This window comes from Nematolebias whitei, chromosome 4, assembly GCF_014905685.2.
Source record: "Nematolebias whitei isolate Nwh7 chromosome 4, NemWhi1, whole genome shotgun sequence".
NCBI lineage: Eukaryota > Metazoa > Chordata > Actinopteri > Cyprinodontiformes > Rivulidae > Nematolebias > Nematolebias whitei.
Window position 1 is genome coordinate 29578099 of NC_056501.1, and position 14193 is coordinate 29592291.

The following is a 14193-nucleotide window of genomic DNA, read 5'->3' on the forward strand; positions in this document are numbered from 1 at the left end:
AGAAAATGTACTATCTTACCTGCTTTATAGTGCCTTGGACAAGCTCTGTTTGCCAACATAGAGTTTAGTCTTGACCAGACTGACAAACTAACAGCACATCTGAGCAGGACCAAGACCATGGTGGATCACTGCCCTCCTAAACCAACCTCAAACTCAAGGTTCATAGCCGTTTATGCAAAGACAGTTTTATAAATCTTTACACCGCAGTAGGTTTTACATTACATGGTTACTGACATTTAATTATGTGGTTATTTACAAGTGAATCCAGCTATCTGCTGCTAAAGCTTGTACATTTGAAGTTTGAATCTCTGTGACATTTCTGAGACTGAAGTTATTTTAAGACTTCTAATTTTAGCCCTTTAACCACTCAGACTAGCCAATTATGGAAAGCAATGTCATTCAAAATTAAATAAATAAATAGTGTTACTCAAAAATTATTAATAAATATTCCATTAAGTAACCTGACCTGCCCCACACAGAAAACCCCGCCCCCTCATCGGGATATAAGCACACGAAATAAAAAGCGCTTAAAATGAAAAGCAGAGTTAAAAAAATAAAAGCCCCTAAAATATGTAAAAATGTCACAAACTGAAACACCATTATTAAATATATAAATAAATAAATCTTGAATTAAATAAAAATAAATCTTGAAATAAATAAATAAATAAAAAAATCTTGGAAAAAACTAAACATTTTCTATGTAAATGTTTTATTTCATGGGAACATTTATTTATTTATTGGAATATTTATTAATAATTTGTAAATAACACTATTTTTTTTCTTTATTTAATTTAGAACGAAATGGCTCTCCATAGCCAATAACTTGGTAGAATCAAACTCCATTTCTTCAGTTTAATCTAATTGAAAGAGCTATCTACAACAGGTAAGATGTTCATTGTTCCCCAGCAGAACCCCACCTTCCTGTTTAGGAAAAGAGCTGAATGATAACTTTTAAGGTCCAACCAAAATACTTACAGGTTTGTTGAAAAGCAGGAGGGACCGTGCTAAAGGTTTAAACATGCACACACAGAAGCTAAAGGACAATCCTGAATTAGAATAAACATACGATTAGAAATAATTATTTTTTAGGTTGGCTGTTTCTACATAATCTAGTAATCAATTCTGGACCAAACTTTTCAAAGCCGGTTTTGTTCTTTTGTGCTGATTCAGTGTTTTGTTTTCTGATCACTGATCATCACACAGAGTTCAGCGGGTCAGAACACACAGTCCTGACACTTCCATCGAACTACACAGAGATTACACCGATCTGGACCTGGGGGTGGAGGAATGCCAACAAAATGTCATGTTTAGCTAGTTTAGCTAAAACAAATGGATACATCAAGCTGAAGGCTTAGCGATGTGTATGTTTAAACATTAGCCGACTCCCGAACAATTCAGCGTTGATGCCCGTGTTTCAAGGTGAAACAAACAGACTTGAGGGCAGGAAGGTCAACGGGGGGGGGGGGGGGGGGGGGGGGGGGGGGAGACTGGTCTTGTGTGAATTTGGGAAGCAGTGACGTGCAATAAAGTTATCTAAAAGGATGAAACGTTTCTTCCCTCTGAGGCGGAGCTCAACATGATGTTTTGTTTCATGGCGAGACAAAAACACAGCGGCGTATCAGTGTTTTTTTCTCACGCAGCACTCACTTGCAATCTCACTTTACCACAAACACTTCCTGCTAGGTTTTCACATGAAAACAAGGTGTGTGTGTGTGGGGGGGGGGAGGCTCACTGGAGATAAAGCGTATCATCCCAGCTAAAAGCAGTGTTGTCATCCTCCTTTTCTTCCGTCTTCATCATTAAAAACCATTTAAACTCTGGGCTGTAGCTTAATGGTAAGCCTCAGGATGTTGAACAGCATGGACTTCCCCTCTGTTGGGGGGCTGCAAAGCCAGACACAGAGGCTCCTTATCAAACTAGACTGCTGGGCCTTTGCTCCGGCTGACAAGGCTGCAGCTGGGACATGGCTACTATTGTGACTGGGGGAGGTATATATAGAACATCAGGTCGGGCTTCCTCCTTTTCTCCTTCTTCCTCTCTGCCTTTCTGTCTCTGTGGGTTTTATTAAAGAGCTTGACGAGCAAAATGACACAAAACACAACAAACCAATTCACAAAGCAGGGATAAAATAACCTTATTAAATCCTGCTTTATTGCAAAGTTCCTTTATTCTATAGTATTTATTTGGACTAAGAGTCAGTGTTTGCAGACCTATATGGGTCCAAAGTGTGCCAGCTGAGTACAAATTCATGCTATATTAGATATGCTGAACGTGGAAGTGCTTTTCTTTTTCTTTTTATGGGTTAGGACTCATATGACTGAGATTAGGCAGGCTCAGTGTTGGACACTTTCAGGTGACAGGCTGTTTTCATTTGAACTGCAAATCTTTAAAGTTGTGTGAAACCAGACACACGGAACAGACCAGCATGGATGAAAATTTAATGAGGTTGTGCAAGAAGAACAGATGATAAAACTGCTGTAAATGACTACGCAGATTATAAACAGTGAGGTAGACGGTAATGATAAGCTTTGCATTGAGGAAGATGTACTATTAATGTGTGCGTACGTTTGTTATTAGTAAAAAAAAAAAAAAAATAAATAAAAAATCCATCCATCCATCATCTTCCACTTGTTCAGAAGTCAGGTCGTGGGGGCAGCAGTTTGAGCAGGGTGGCCCAGACATCTCTTTCCACAGCCACTTCTTCCAGCTATTCTTGGAGGATTCCAAGGTGTTCCCAGGCCAACTGAGAGATAGTCTCTCCAGCTTGTCCTGGGTCTTCCGTGGGGTCTCCTCCCAGTCAGAAATGCCTGGAGCACCTCCCTAGGGAGGCGACCAGGGGGCATCCTTACCAGATGTCCGAACCACCTCAACTGGCTCATTTCGATGTGGAGGAGCAGCGGTTCTACTCCGAGGCTCTCCTGGATAACTGAACTTCTCACCCTATCTCTAAGGGAGAGTCCATCTACCCTGTGGAGGAAACTCATTTCAACTGTCTTGTATCTGTGATCTCATTCTTTCAGTCACTACCCAGAGCTCGTGACCATAGGTGAGGGTAGGAACATAGACCTACCAGTAAACAGAGAGCTTTTCCTTACAGCTCAGCTCCCTCTTCACCACAACGGATTGACACAGGGTCTGTAATACTGCAGATGCTGCACCAATCCGCCTGTCAATCTCATGCTCCATTCTTCCCTCACTCGTGAACAAAACCCAGAGATACTTGAACTCCTCCACTTCAGGCAGAACCTCCCCTTCGACCTGAAGAGAGCAATCCACCCTTTTCCAATTGAGGATCATGGCCTCAGATTTGGAGGTGCTGATTCTCATCCCAGCTGCTTCACACTCGGCTGCGAACCGCTCCAGTGAGAACTGAAGATCACGGCACCATGACACCAACAGGACCACATCATCTGCAAAGAGGCCACCAAACCAGACTCCCTCCACACACTGGTTGCACCGAGAAATTCTGTCCATGAAAGTTATGAACAGAATTGGTGACAACAGGCAGCCCTGGCAGAGTCAACTCCTACCCTGAAGGGGTCCGACTTACTACCAGCAATGGGAACCAAACTCTCGCACCGCTTGTATAGGAACTGAACAGCCCATAACAACAGGCCCCCAGTCCCATACTCACGGCTCACTCCCCATAGTGTACCCCGAGGAACACGGTCGATTGCCTTCTCCAAGTCCACAAAACATATGTAGACTGGATGGGCAAAGTCCCATGACTCCTCAAAGACCCTAGTGAGAGTAAAGAGCTGATCCAGTGTTCCATGGCCAGGATGGAACCCACATTGTTCTTTCTGGATCTGAGGTTCAACCAACAATCGGACTCGCTTCTCCAGTATCCCTGTATAGACTTTACCAGGGAGGTTAAGGAGAGTGACGCCCCTATAATCGGAGCACACCCTCCGTTCCCACTTTTTGAAGAGGGGAACCATCGCCCCAGTCTGCCAATCCAGTGATTTTGACAGATGTGAACTAACATTTGGTGGGTTAGTAGTTCTGACTGATCCCCCACCTTAAGCACTAACCATGAGTTGTCTCTGTTAGCAAAATAACTTGAACCACTCAATAGATTTTTATGAAACTTTCAGAAAGTGATAATTGGATAGATATTCACAACTAGTTAAGTTTTGGACTTAACCTAATTCAAGATCATTTCCATAGCCAACCAAAGTTTAAAAAACACAGCAATGGCTATAGATCTGTGGATTTTACAGAAACTGTCCCACACTACAGTCACACGACTGATGCTGAGCATTGTCTCCAACACAAACGTTGAGCGCAACACTTTGCACTGCATTTTTGCCTAAAACTTTGCCATTAACTGTTAGAGTTAACCCTGTGTTGTCTGTTAGCAAAATATCTTGAGAACAACCAAATGGATTTTTATAAAACTTCAGAAATAAATGTTTGTCTGTATATTTTTACTGACTGACTTAAACCCTTTTTATTGTACAAATAAAGGTTAAATAACAAATAAAATAAGATGATATGACTGTCTCAGCTAATCAGCTTTAGCCTACCTAACCTTGGCTACATCTCAGTGATCTTTAAAGATATTGAGGTAAACTTCGAAGTGTTGGAAGCTGACAGTCATTCACAACACATACTCCAAGTGCTAACAGATGATGCAAAATATTTCATGCACATGCACAAAATGTAATTTTCAAGGTTTAACCAAAACGACCATAACTGTCTCATGTCTCATCACAACATGATCCAAGTCTAAAACTCTAGGATAATAGGCAGCAGGCGATATACATTCCTTCAAGGATGGTTGGGCCTTACATTTTTATTAGCATAAAAATCTGTGCTATATTAGATGATGGTCAAAAGTTGAATAATTAATTGATTGAAAACTGAATATCAAATAACCCTTGATGTTTTAGGCCAGTAATAATCAATAAATATACACATTTTCAAAAAGTTTGAAGAAGTTGTGCCATTCCACCCACATAAAAGGTTACAGTGAATATTTATTTTGTGTTGTACTTTGTACTTTTAGATGTAGATGATAAATTGGTCAATTTAGTGACACGAACCAGTGAACTAATGTGGACTGTGTGGGAGAAAACCCTGGACATTAGCAAAACAGTAAACAGTTGTAAGTTTACATCCGATTATTAGTTGCTGGGAATTTCAATAAAATGCATCCAGTGATTCATGAGATTTTTTGCTAACAGTCAACCCACTTTTTAGAGGCAATGTGTAAGGAAAACAGATCATGTTTAAAACTTTTGCACAGCACTACATACCTCATACTCAAACTGCTCCAGCTAAAATAAATGCAGGGATAAAGAGAGTTCTGTATGAGAGTCCAGTGGACAAACAGTTTTCTGGTCTAAGACCCCAGCGCCGTGTTTATCGTTAAAACAACCAACTCGCTGTAAGAATAGCTGTGATTCAATTAGATCTGAGTTTACAGTTTCCCAGCAGCTTTAACTCACCTCTTAAAATAGCATTTTGCCAAGTCATCACAGTAGTGTCTGTGTAAAAACAAAACCGCAGCGTAATACGGCGGACATAAAGCAGGGATCAGAAGTGAAACGCAGCTTAGAGATGGGAGGAGATAGAATCGTAAGCTCGAAAAGATTACGAGGCTGTTGTTGTTTTTCGGACGTGGCGTTGTGTTTTTGCGGAAATACAGGAGAGAAGAAGAAGAAAAACATGTCCCTTGCACCGTACTGTACAGAAAGCTCTTGCTGTTCTGTCTGAATAGTGTTGTGCACGTGAAACGTGGCACTGGATAAATAATGCAGCCTAATGCTACTGTCTGTAGACTGCACCAGTACATGAAGCATCAGTCTGTCCTGCATGGCTGCGGTCTCGTTTCATCACCCTGCTCTGCTTTCACAAATGCAGTCATGACCCGATGAACATATGGTTGGCACATGATGTCGGAACATGATCGTTTAAATCATATGAAAATATTAATGTTGTTGAATGTTATGAGGTTATACAGAATGCAATGATAACCATTAAATATATGGGACACAAATATCAAAGGAATAGTTTGTGGAAAAGGTCATACACAAAAATATCTTACCTGTTGTAGATAACTCTCAGGTTGGAGTAGCAGAGTTCTGATCAGACTGATGAGCTAACGGCTAGTCTGGGCAGGGCCAAGACCAAAGAGGATTACAGTACAGCCACTTTAAAACCGCTTCAATCTCAAAACCTTCTGAGCATTCATGCGAATGTTATTTTATACATCTTTATATCGTTTTAGATAACTAATTTCGTTCTTTACTTAGATTTCTACGCTTATTTGCAAGTGAGAGCTACAGTTGCAGCTGGCTGTAGCACTTCTAGTGTATCCAGGAGCATTTCCAGCAGGAATATTATGTTTCTGCTAGAATAACTTTGTAACTAGAAATAACATTGATGTGTATTATAATTTGAAACGATGCCGGAAGCCAGAAGTCCATTAGTTACTTGCAGCAGTACAATTTGTAAGTTCCGCCCCACCTTGTAAACAAATTAGACATTTTATTGACTAAAAACTAAAAATACACTTTAAATAATGTTATTCATGCATTGATTTTATGGATTTTGTAGCTCTTTTGTATTCAGATATGCATTTTTTTTTAATATGTTTAGTTTGATTTAGTTATTCAAGGCTTTAAGATAAGTGTCATGTTACTCTGTGATTGATAATGCGACAACAGTATTAGTAAGTTGCGAGGGTGAGCACACTGAGCAGATGGACTTTTGTATTGACGATACAGCCCCACATCCCAAGAACACAAAAAAGATCACTTGGCCTCAGTTTTTACTAACAGTCGGCAATAAGCAGGGATGCCTTGTCCATCTTTATTAACGTCAATAGAAATTAAAAGCAATGTAAAGGTTTATAAAACAATGTTTGCTATGAACCATGAAATGTTTGAAATTGGAACTACTTAAGAGAGAAGTCCAATTTAGTCTTGACCCCACTCGGCCTAGTTAACCTCTCAGTTTGATTTCATTTGAACTCTATTTCTCCAATAAAAATCTTTCCACTGAACCCACTTAAAACAAACGGTATGTCGATGTCCTCCACCTCTGAAGGGTTTGAATAGTGAATGCTTGTAGTTTTCTAAATGAATGTTTTTCTGGATTGAATTTTGACGAAGGCGCAGGTGGTGCAGTTCGTAGCGCTGTCGCCTTTCAGCAAGAAGGTTGCCAGATTGAATCCCGGCAGGGGTCTTTCTGGGTGGAATTTGCATGTTCTCATGAGTGGGTTTTCTCCGGGTACTCCAGTTTCCTCCCACAGATCAAAAACATGCATGTTAGACTGATTGGTAACTCTAAATTGTCTCTAGTTGTGAGTGAGAGACTGAATGGTTGTTTGTCTCATTTGTCTCTATGTGTCCCTGTGATGGACTGGAGACCTGTCAAGGGTGTACCCCGCCTCTCGCACAGTGACTGCTGGATATGGGCACCAGTGACCCCCATGACCCGAAAAGAAAGAAGCGAGTAACTATAACGGATGGATTTTGACGTGGGAACCCAATTTCTGAACGGAACATCCACTGAAGGATGGAAGGACAGAGGGTATTTCCAAGTCCCCGTCTTTTCTCCACAAATGGGTAAAAAAAAAAATCAGAGCTAGCCTTTTAAATAAAAATAAATAAATAAAGCTTCAGTCCTCTGAGAGCTAATACAAGACTTCTTAAAAGCTAAAAATCAAGCATCCTGCAGAGACTTCAGAAATACATTATTAATAAGTGATTGGCTTATGTCCCAAAACAGTTTGACCTGCTGTCTTTGATTTACCTGCATTTAATGAATATTTCTGCGGTTTGTTTTGGCCCACAGCCCACATGACCTGCTTTATCTGACTGCAGTTTCATGAAATTTCAAATCTGAGCATGAGACCAGTGTGACACCAGGGGATTATGTAAACGTGACTGGACAACGGTTTGTAAGATCAACAGCTGCTATCTCAAGAGCCTCGAGAGACGGAAACACTCCGGCTGATTTCAATCAGAAGTCAAGGACTCCACATGAAAGAGACCAAATAAACAACTTTTCACTTACAAGTCCCACATTTTATCTCAGGAGGTTGAACTTCTTTCAAAAGAAGATAAAACATATATTTTTTTTACTTTATGTGATTTTTAATGTGTCACATTCTTCTTGACCATACAAGAAATCTGAATAAATAAATACATTAGAGTTTTTTTTTAACTCTTAAAGTATGTATATATGACTTTGGACAGTTCAAATTTGACATACTAACCTCACTACAAAGTTTTAAACTAAGAGCATCTTATTTTGAAGAGAAGAAGTTAGTGTGGTTTTAGTGTAACTTTGTAAATGACGTTACACTTAATCTCATGTAATATTGTGAGATCTCATAGGATGTGTTAGCACTCAGATTATGTGTTGTGAACAATTCTCGGCTACTATCACACCAATTTTTAGCTTTGTATCTGTAAGACTGGCTAAGATAAAGCCATTCTCGTGTTCGTTAAGGTTGCGCGGAGGCCATCTTGAAGTGGGTCGACTCCTAAAGTGAATCAGTTGTAAATATACATTCATTAATTACTTTTTGAGTTTCAATAAAAATCTATCCAGTAGTCCAGTAGATATTTTGCTAACACTACAGTTAACACTACACTTCCTCACTCGCTCTCGTACGAGGCGGATGCATTTCCTTCCCTTTCCTGTTCTCCTCCTGCTTTTTTGCTCTGTCTGTGTATCGGAGCTTCTATTTTACACATCTTCCGAAACTAAAACTACTGTTATGGATCTGATCAGCTGGACTTTCGACACAATCGACAAAATCTTTTCAACAAAGCGACAGAGTCCTGGAGAGCCCTCATGTCCCGCTGAGAATCTCAGGAGGACGCCCAAGACATATACAGTTGGATTTTACAGGTTTCCTGCTTTTTGGAATCAGCTGGTTCCTGGTTTATCAACATACAAGAAGACCGCTGCAGCTAATTTGGCCCTGCAGGCTGCCTGCTTGTGAAGGTTTGGTTCGTGCTTTGAGGACTCAAAATCAGCTGATTTATGAGCTAAACCGTAAGATGGAAGTGATTTGTGAGAATCGCAGGCCACCTGCGGCTTTGGGACTCGCCAGCATGAAACGACCTTGGAGGAGCTCGAAAGCACGGACCAGTAGAATGCACCCTAATCTGGCCATTTTGGATCATGAAAGGATCAGCAGGACTCATGGTTGACAAGAAAAAACAGTCTGCCTGGAGAAAATCAACAGTTGTGGCTTATCTGAATCTGACTCCCCTGGTTGGCCTCGAAAACAGGCCGACATATCAATTTCTCCTGGGAAATATGTAAATTAAGGAAAAGCTTCGTCTATCGCAACATCCCCCCCCCCAATCTAAAAATGTATTCTGAAAAGGATAAGAGGCCGCGCTATCACAGCAGCAGCTACATGCACTCCGCCCATCTTTTGGACGACTGTACGAACATAATCTTGCTGTATCTCAATACAATGATAATAAAACTTATTCTGATTCTGATTCTACAGACAAACATACACCGGCAAAAGATGATCGCTTTTTTACCTTCAGCAACAGACAAAATTATTTATTATTATTATTATTTGACACTTAAAATCAAATGTTTTTTTTAGACTGCCTATTTGAATACATAAAAAATGTTACATTCACTTTTACACGTTAGTCAATAAAACATGTTTGTGCCATTTTTTATGAAGTTTATTCTGTGTGGCCTCAACTCCGAGTGGTTAGTTCCCGCCGATCGATCCCGGCTCGGTGACCCACCTAACAGAAACTGTGTTAGGCCTGCTGTGTGGCAAAGTAGAGTACTCAGCCTAAATTAGCTTTTTCACACAGTCAGTAAATATTTTTAACACCCAACATGCTCAGGCTGATGTGTCCTGTGAGGGGTTGCAGTTTTCTCGTCGAACTGTAATCAGCTGACATGACTGCAGCTTGGATAAAAAATAATATAAAATAAAAAAAGAATCCATCTGGAGGTATAAAACTGCTCAGGTGGGGAAGTGAGTTTACAGACAGAGCCCATCTGGGCTCATTGTGAGAGAAGTGCTGGAGCAGAGAAGGTGATGGATGGGGGTGCTGCTTGCAGGGGGAGGGGAGAAGATGAGAGTGCAGATTTTGTTGGGAGGAAGGAGCTCTTTTCCGGCAGTCTCAGGCTTGGCTGTGACACACTGCTCTGCCTGTTTTTTGACCGCAGCTGGCGTCCAACCAGCTCCACGGCCTTTCCTTTTCTCCGTCCTTCTGACGTGTTGGCCCGCACCTCTCCGTCCTCGTCTCCACTCTCCTTCCGTTTTCAGTTTTTCCTCACCTTCCACCCATCACTTAAAAAAAAAAAAAAAAATTTATTTTGACATTCGGTGGAACACAAGGCGCATTGGATGGGACCGGGGCCTCCAGGTTTCCATAGCGATGCTTTCTGTCCTGATGTCATTAGTATTGACGGTGTGCAGTTGAGCTGTCCGTGTTCAGGGCCCGGTTGTTGTTCATCCCAAACTTTAAGCCATTCATTTTCAGATCAGTGTTCTTTTTTTTCCTTTTCTGCATAAAAACAAAGTTTGCAACAATGTTTATTTTTGATTGTTTAATGAAAAAAGGTTAAGGTATAGCAGTATTGTTTAGTGGGACTGTTATTCCTCACAAGATCAGCTACATGGTCATTTTGGTGAAATCTTTTAAACAGTGTTCTGCATAAATGAATGTTTTAAGATCTATGTATGTTTTGTGAATGACTCTCAGCTACTACCACACCTAACGTTTTGCTTAAGATATGTACAACTCATTGAGTTATAGTCATTTTTGTGTTACCTATTATTGATTAGTTGTGTCAGTCGTTTTGATTTCTATAGACTACAAATGCTAATCGGTTGTAGATGTATATCTATTGAAAATTTCCTGAAAGTTTCATTAAACTCCATCCAGTGGTTCTTGAGATATTTTGCTAACAGACAAAGCAGGTTTACTCCCAACAGTTAATGCAAAGGTTTTGAGCAGACATCTTTCACACTGGATAATGCTCAAAGTGTTTGTTTTGAATGATTCTCATCTACAAACACACCAAATTTTAGCGCATTATCTCTAAAATTGGGCGAATTATATGTAAATTTGTGTTGCTACTGTTCAACAGGCTGTGGTGAGCATCTTAGATCAAATTGGTTCCAAACATTAATCAGTCAAAAATATATATATATCCACATACTTGTTTTTGTATGTTTCGTTAAAACTGATCCAGTGGTTCATTAAATATTTTGCTAACAGACACATGAACATGAACACATTGACACCGGCCAGATATTATTGTGCGGATTTGCCTTTTGGTGGTGGGTGACAGAAAACGGCTCTCGACATGAAGCAGCAGGATCTGGTTACAGAAGCTGGGTTTGCTCAGAGGAACTGACAGTTTCTCAAACATCCTCTGTGCGCTCACTCAAGTGTGCCTGCAGAGCTGCATCTGCACGGCCTCCTGGTTCTGGCTGCTCCACTGCCTCGTCTGCCCGACTCCTCTCAGAGATACAGGCGAGGGTGCTTCCCTTTACACGTGTGTGCACGCTCAAACGCATGACCTCATGTGTTTGTGGTGACCATTTTCCAACCTCTGGCTGCTGCTGGTGGTCTCCAGCTTCTGTGCAGCCAGAATATTTCTGATTTCACTTATGGACAAACTTTGGTTTCCATACTGATGCTGTCACATCACGTACAGACATCATACCCAGGACATGCACACAGACCGTCCATTTCTTCTTTTATGTTTAAAAAAAAATTAATATACCTGTTAATGATTGTAAGTACAATTGTCTCCCTGTCAAGTCCAGAATTGAATTCAAAATCTTACTTCTAACCTACAAAGCTCTCAACAACCTAGCTGCATCTTATATTACAGATCTTATTGTTCCATATTTTCCTAACAGAGCACTTTGCTCTCAGGCTGCAGGTTTAATTGCGGTTCCTAGAGTTTCCAAAAACAGAATGGGAGGAAGATCTTCCAGTTATCAAGCTCCTCTCTTGTGGAACCAACTTCCAGTTTCTGTCTGTGAGGCGACACATAGTCCAGTTTTAAGACTGGGATTAAGACTTTCCTTTTTGATGAATCCTATAGTTAGGGTGGGCTTATTATGCTGCTATAGGCATAGACTACTAGAGGACAAACTGACCTCATTTCCTTAAATGATTTGTTAAAATTGAAGAGTTTTCATTTGATACTATTCGTTCTTAACATGTGATTCTTGACCTGCCATTGTGTATCTGTTCCTACCAAACCCAGCCGGTCGAAGCAGATGTTCGCTTGTCTTGAGACTGGTTCTGCTAAAGGTTTCTTCCTCATGAGGGAGATTTTCCTTTCCACTGTCGCCTTCATGCTTGCTTAAGATGACAGTCTGTGATGGAGTTAAATTCAAAGCAGTCTGCGCCTCAGATAAATAATGTTCAATTATTATTTTATATATAAATGTTTCTGTTCAGTGCCCTGAGACGACTTCTGTTGTGACTTGGCGCTTTATAAATAAACTGAATTGAACTTAGTATTTGATTGTGTGTGAAGTAAAAGCGACAGAACACATTAGCAAAGAATTACTCCACAACCTGCTTAAAGGAGAAACAACTGCACATTAATATTTGTTGAATTACCTCTACGTGACAGATTGAGTGTGAGTGCTCCTCTTTATAGAACAGAATAAATGAAATAAACGTGTTTACAGAAATCAATAATGTAAAGTGGACTATAAGCCATATGTTTGTACAAGATATGCATTAACAAAAACAAAACAAAAACATGTTTATGTTGAGTAAAAGCTATAAAATGTACAAATTGAACCTTGAACACCACATAATTTCATCATCATGTTTGTCATTATAAATTCTATTAGAAATTAGTTTGTCTCTTGTAGCCATTACTGTTGCAATAAAGTAATAATTTTAAAGAAAAAAAAAATTGCCATTTAGACAATATAAAATTTACCCTCCAAAAAAATCTATATAATGGTTGACATTAAACATCAGCTGTATTCATATTCCCTCCTTATATGACTGATTACAGGACGCTTATAATTTAAACTTTTTCCCCACATTACAGTATTTATATTTGTATGTTTTGAAGAGGATATGTCTAATTTTATCATAAGAACTAATGTGTCCTCTTCTTACCTGGTTTTTCCTTATTGTGCTGAAGAGACAGATAACTCTCTGTTCTGTTCATACCTGGAATCATTCACTCCAAACTAAATTAGTGGGATGTAATATGAGCTTCTGACCAGCAGGTGGAGCCCTAAGATTATTTCCTTTACTCTTCTTTGTGATTGCTTCTTACAATTTCTGTACTGTACTTTTTTTTAGATGCTTCACACAATTAGCAGAAGTCTCCTCATCTTTTGCTAAAATTTAAAAAAAAAGAAGTAAAAAACAACAAAAAAGTAGTTTATGTAAAAACGTGTTTTGTTGCCATAGCATACACATAACACCCTTTTAACCATTTACACACCAGTATGCTGAACCTTAAACACATTTCCTTTATTTATAGGAAGTATAAGGGAGGTACCAAGCAGCACAAGGCTAACTGCATCCCAATTTTCTTTCTTCCATAAGCTCAGCAAACAATTTTGTGGAGAAATCCTGTAAAAATACATTGTAGCCAACACAAGTACAGCAACTGTGGTGAGAAAGAAAAAAAAAAACTCTAGTCCAAGTGCCGTCTCTGCACCCAGTTGGACCTGGCTGTAAGATATTTCCTCATTCACAGAGAAATGTGTGAAGAACCTGATCTTGCACATCTTCTGCATCAATAAAGCTTTCATATCTGACAACTGTTTCACCTAAACATGAGTTCTTACACATGTTTGGCATGGGTTAGTTTGAGGTACCATCCATCCATTTTCTTAACCTGCTTCTTCCTTTCCAGGTTGCTGGTGGCCATGTCCAGCAGTCACTGTGAGAGAGGTGGGGGACATTCTGGACAGGTCTCATGTCCATCACAATGACACATAGGGGCAATTTAGAGTTATCAATTAACCCAACATGCATGTTTTTGGTCTGTGGGAGGAAACAGGAGTAATGGAGAAAACCCACACATGCACAGAGAGAACTGGTATCTACTATCTGCACCAGATGCATCAAACTCAAGGACCAGGGGCCAAATGTGGCCCTTATTGACATCTTATTTGGCCCCCAAGATGTTATTTTAAATGTAAAATATTTTTATCACTTAATTTTTTTTTCAGTAATCTTTGAT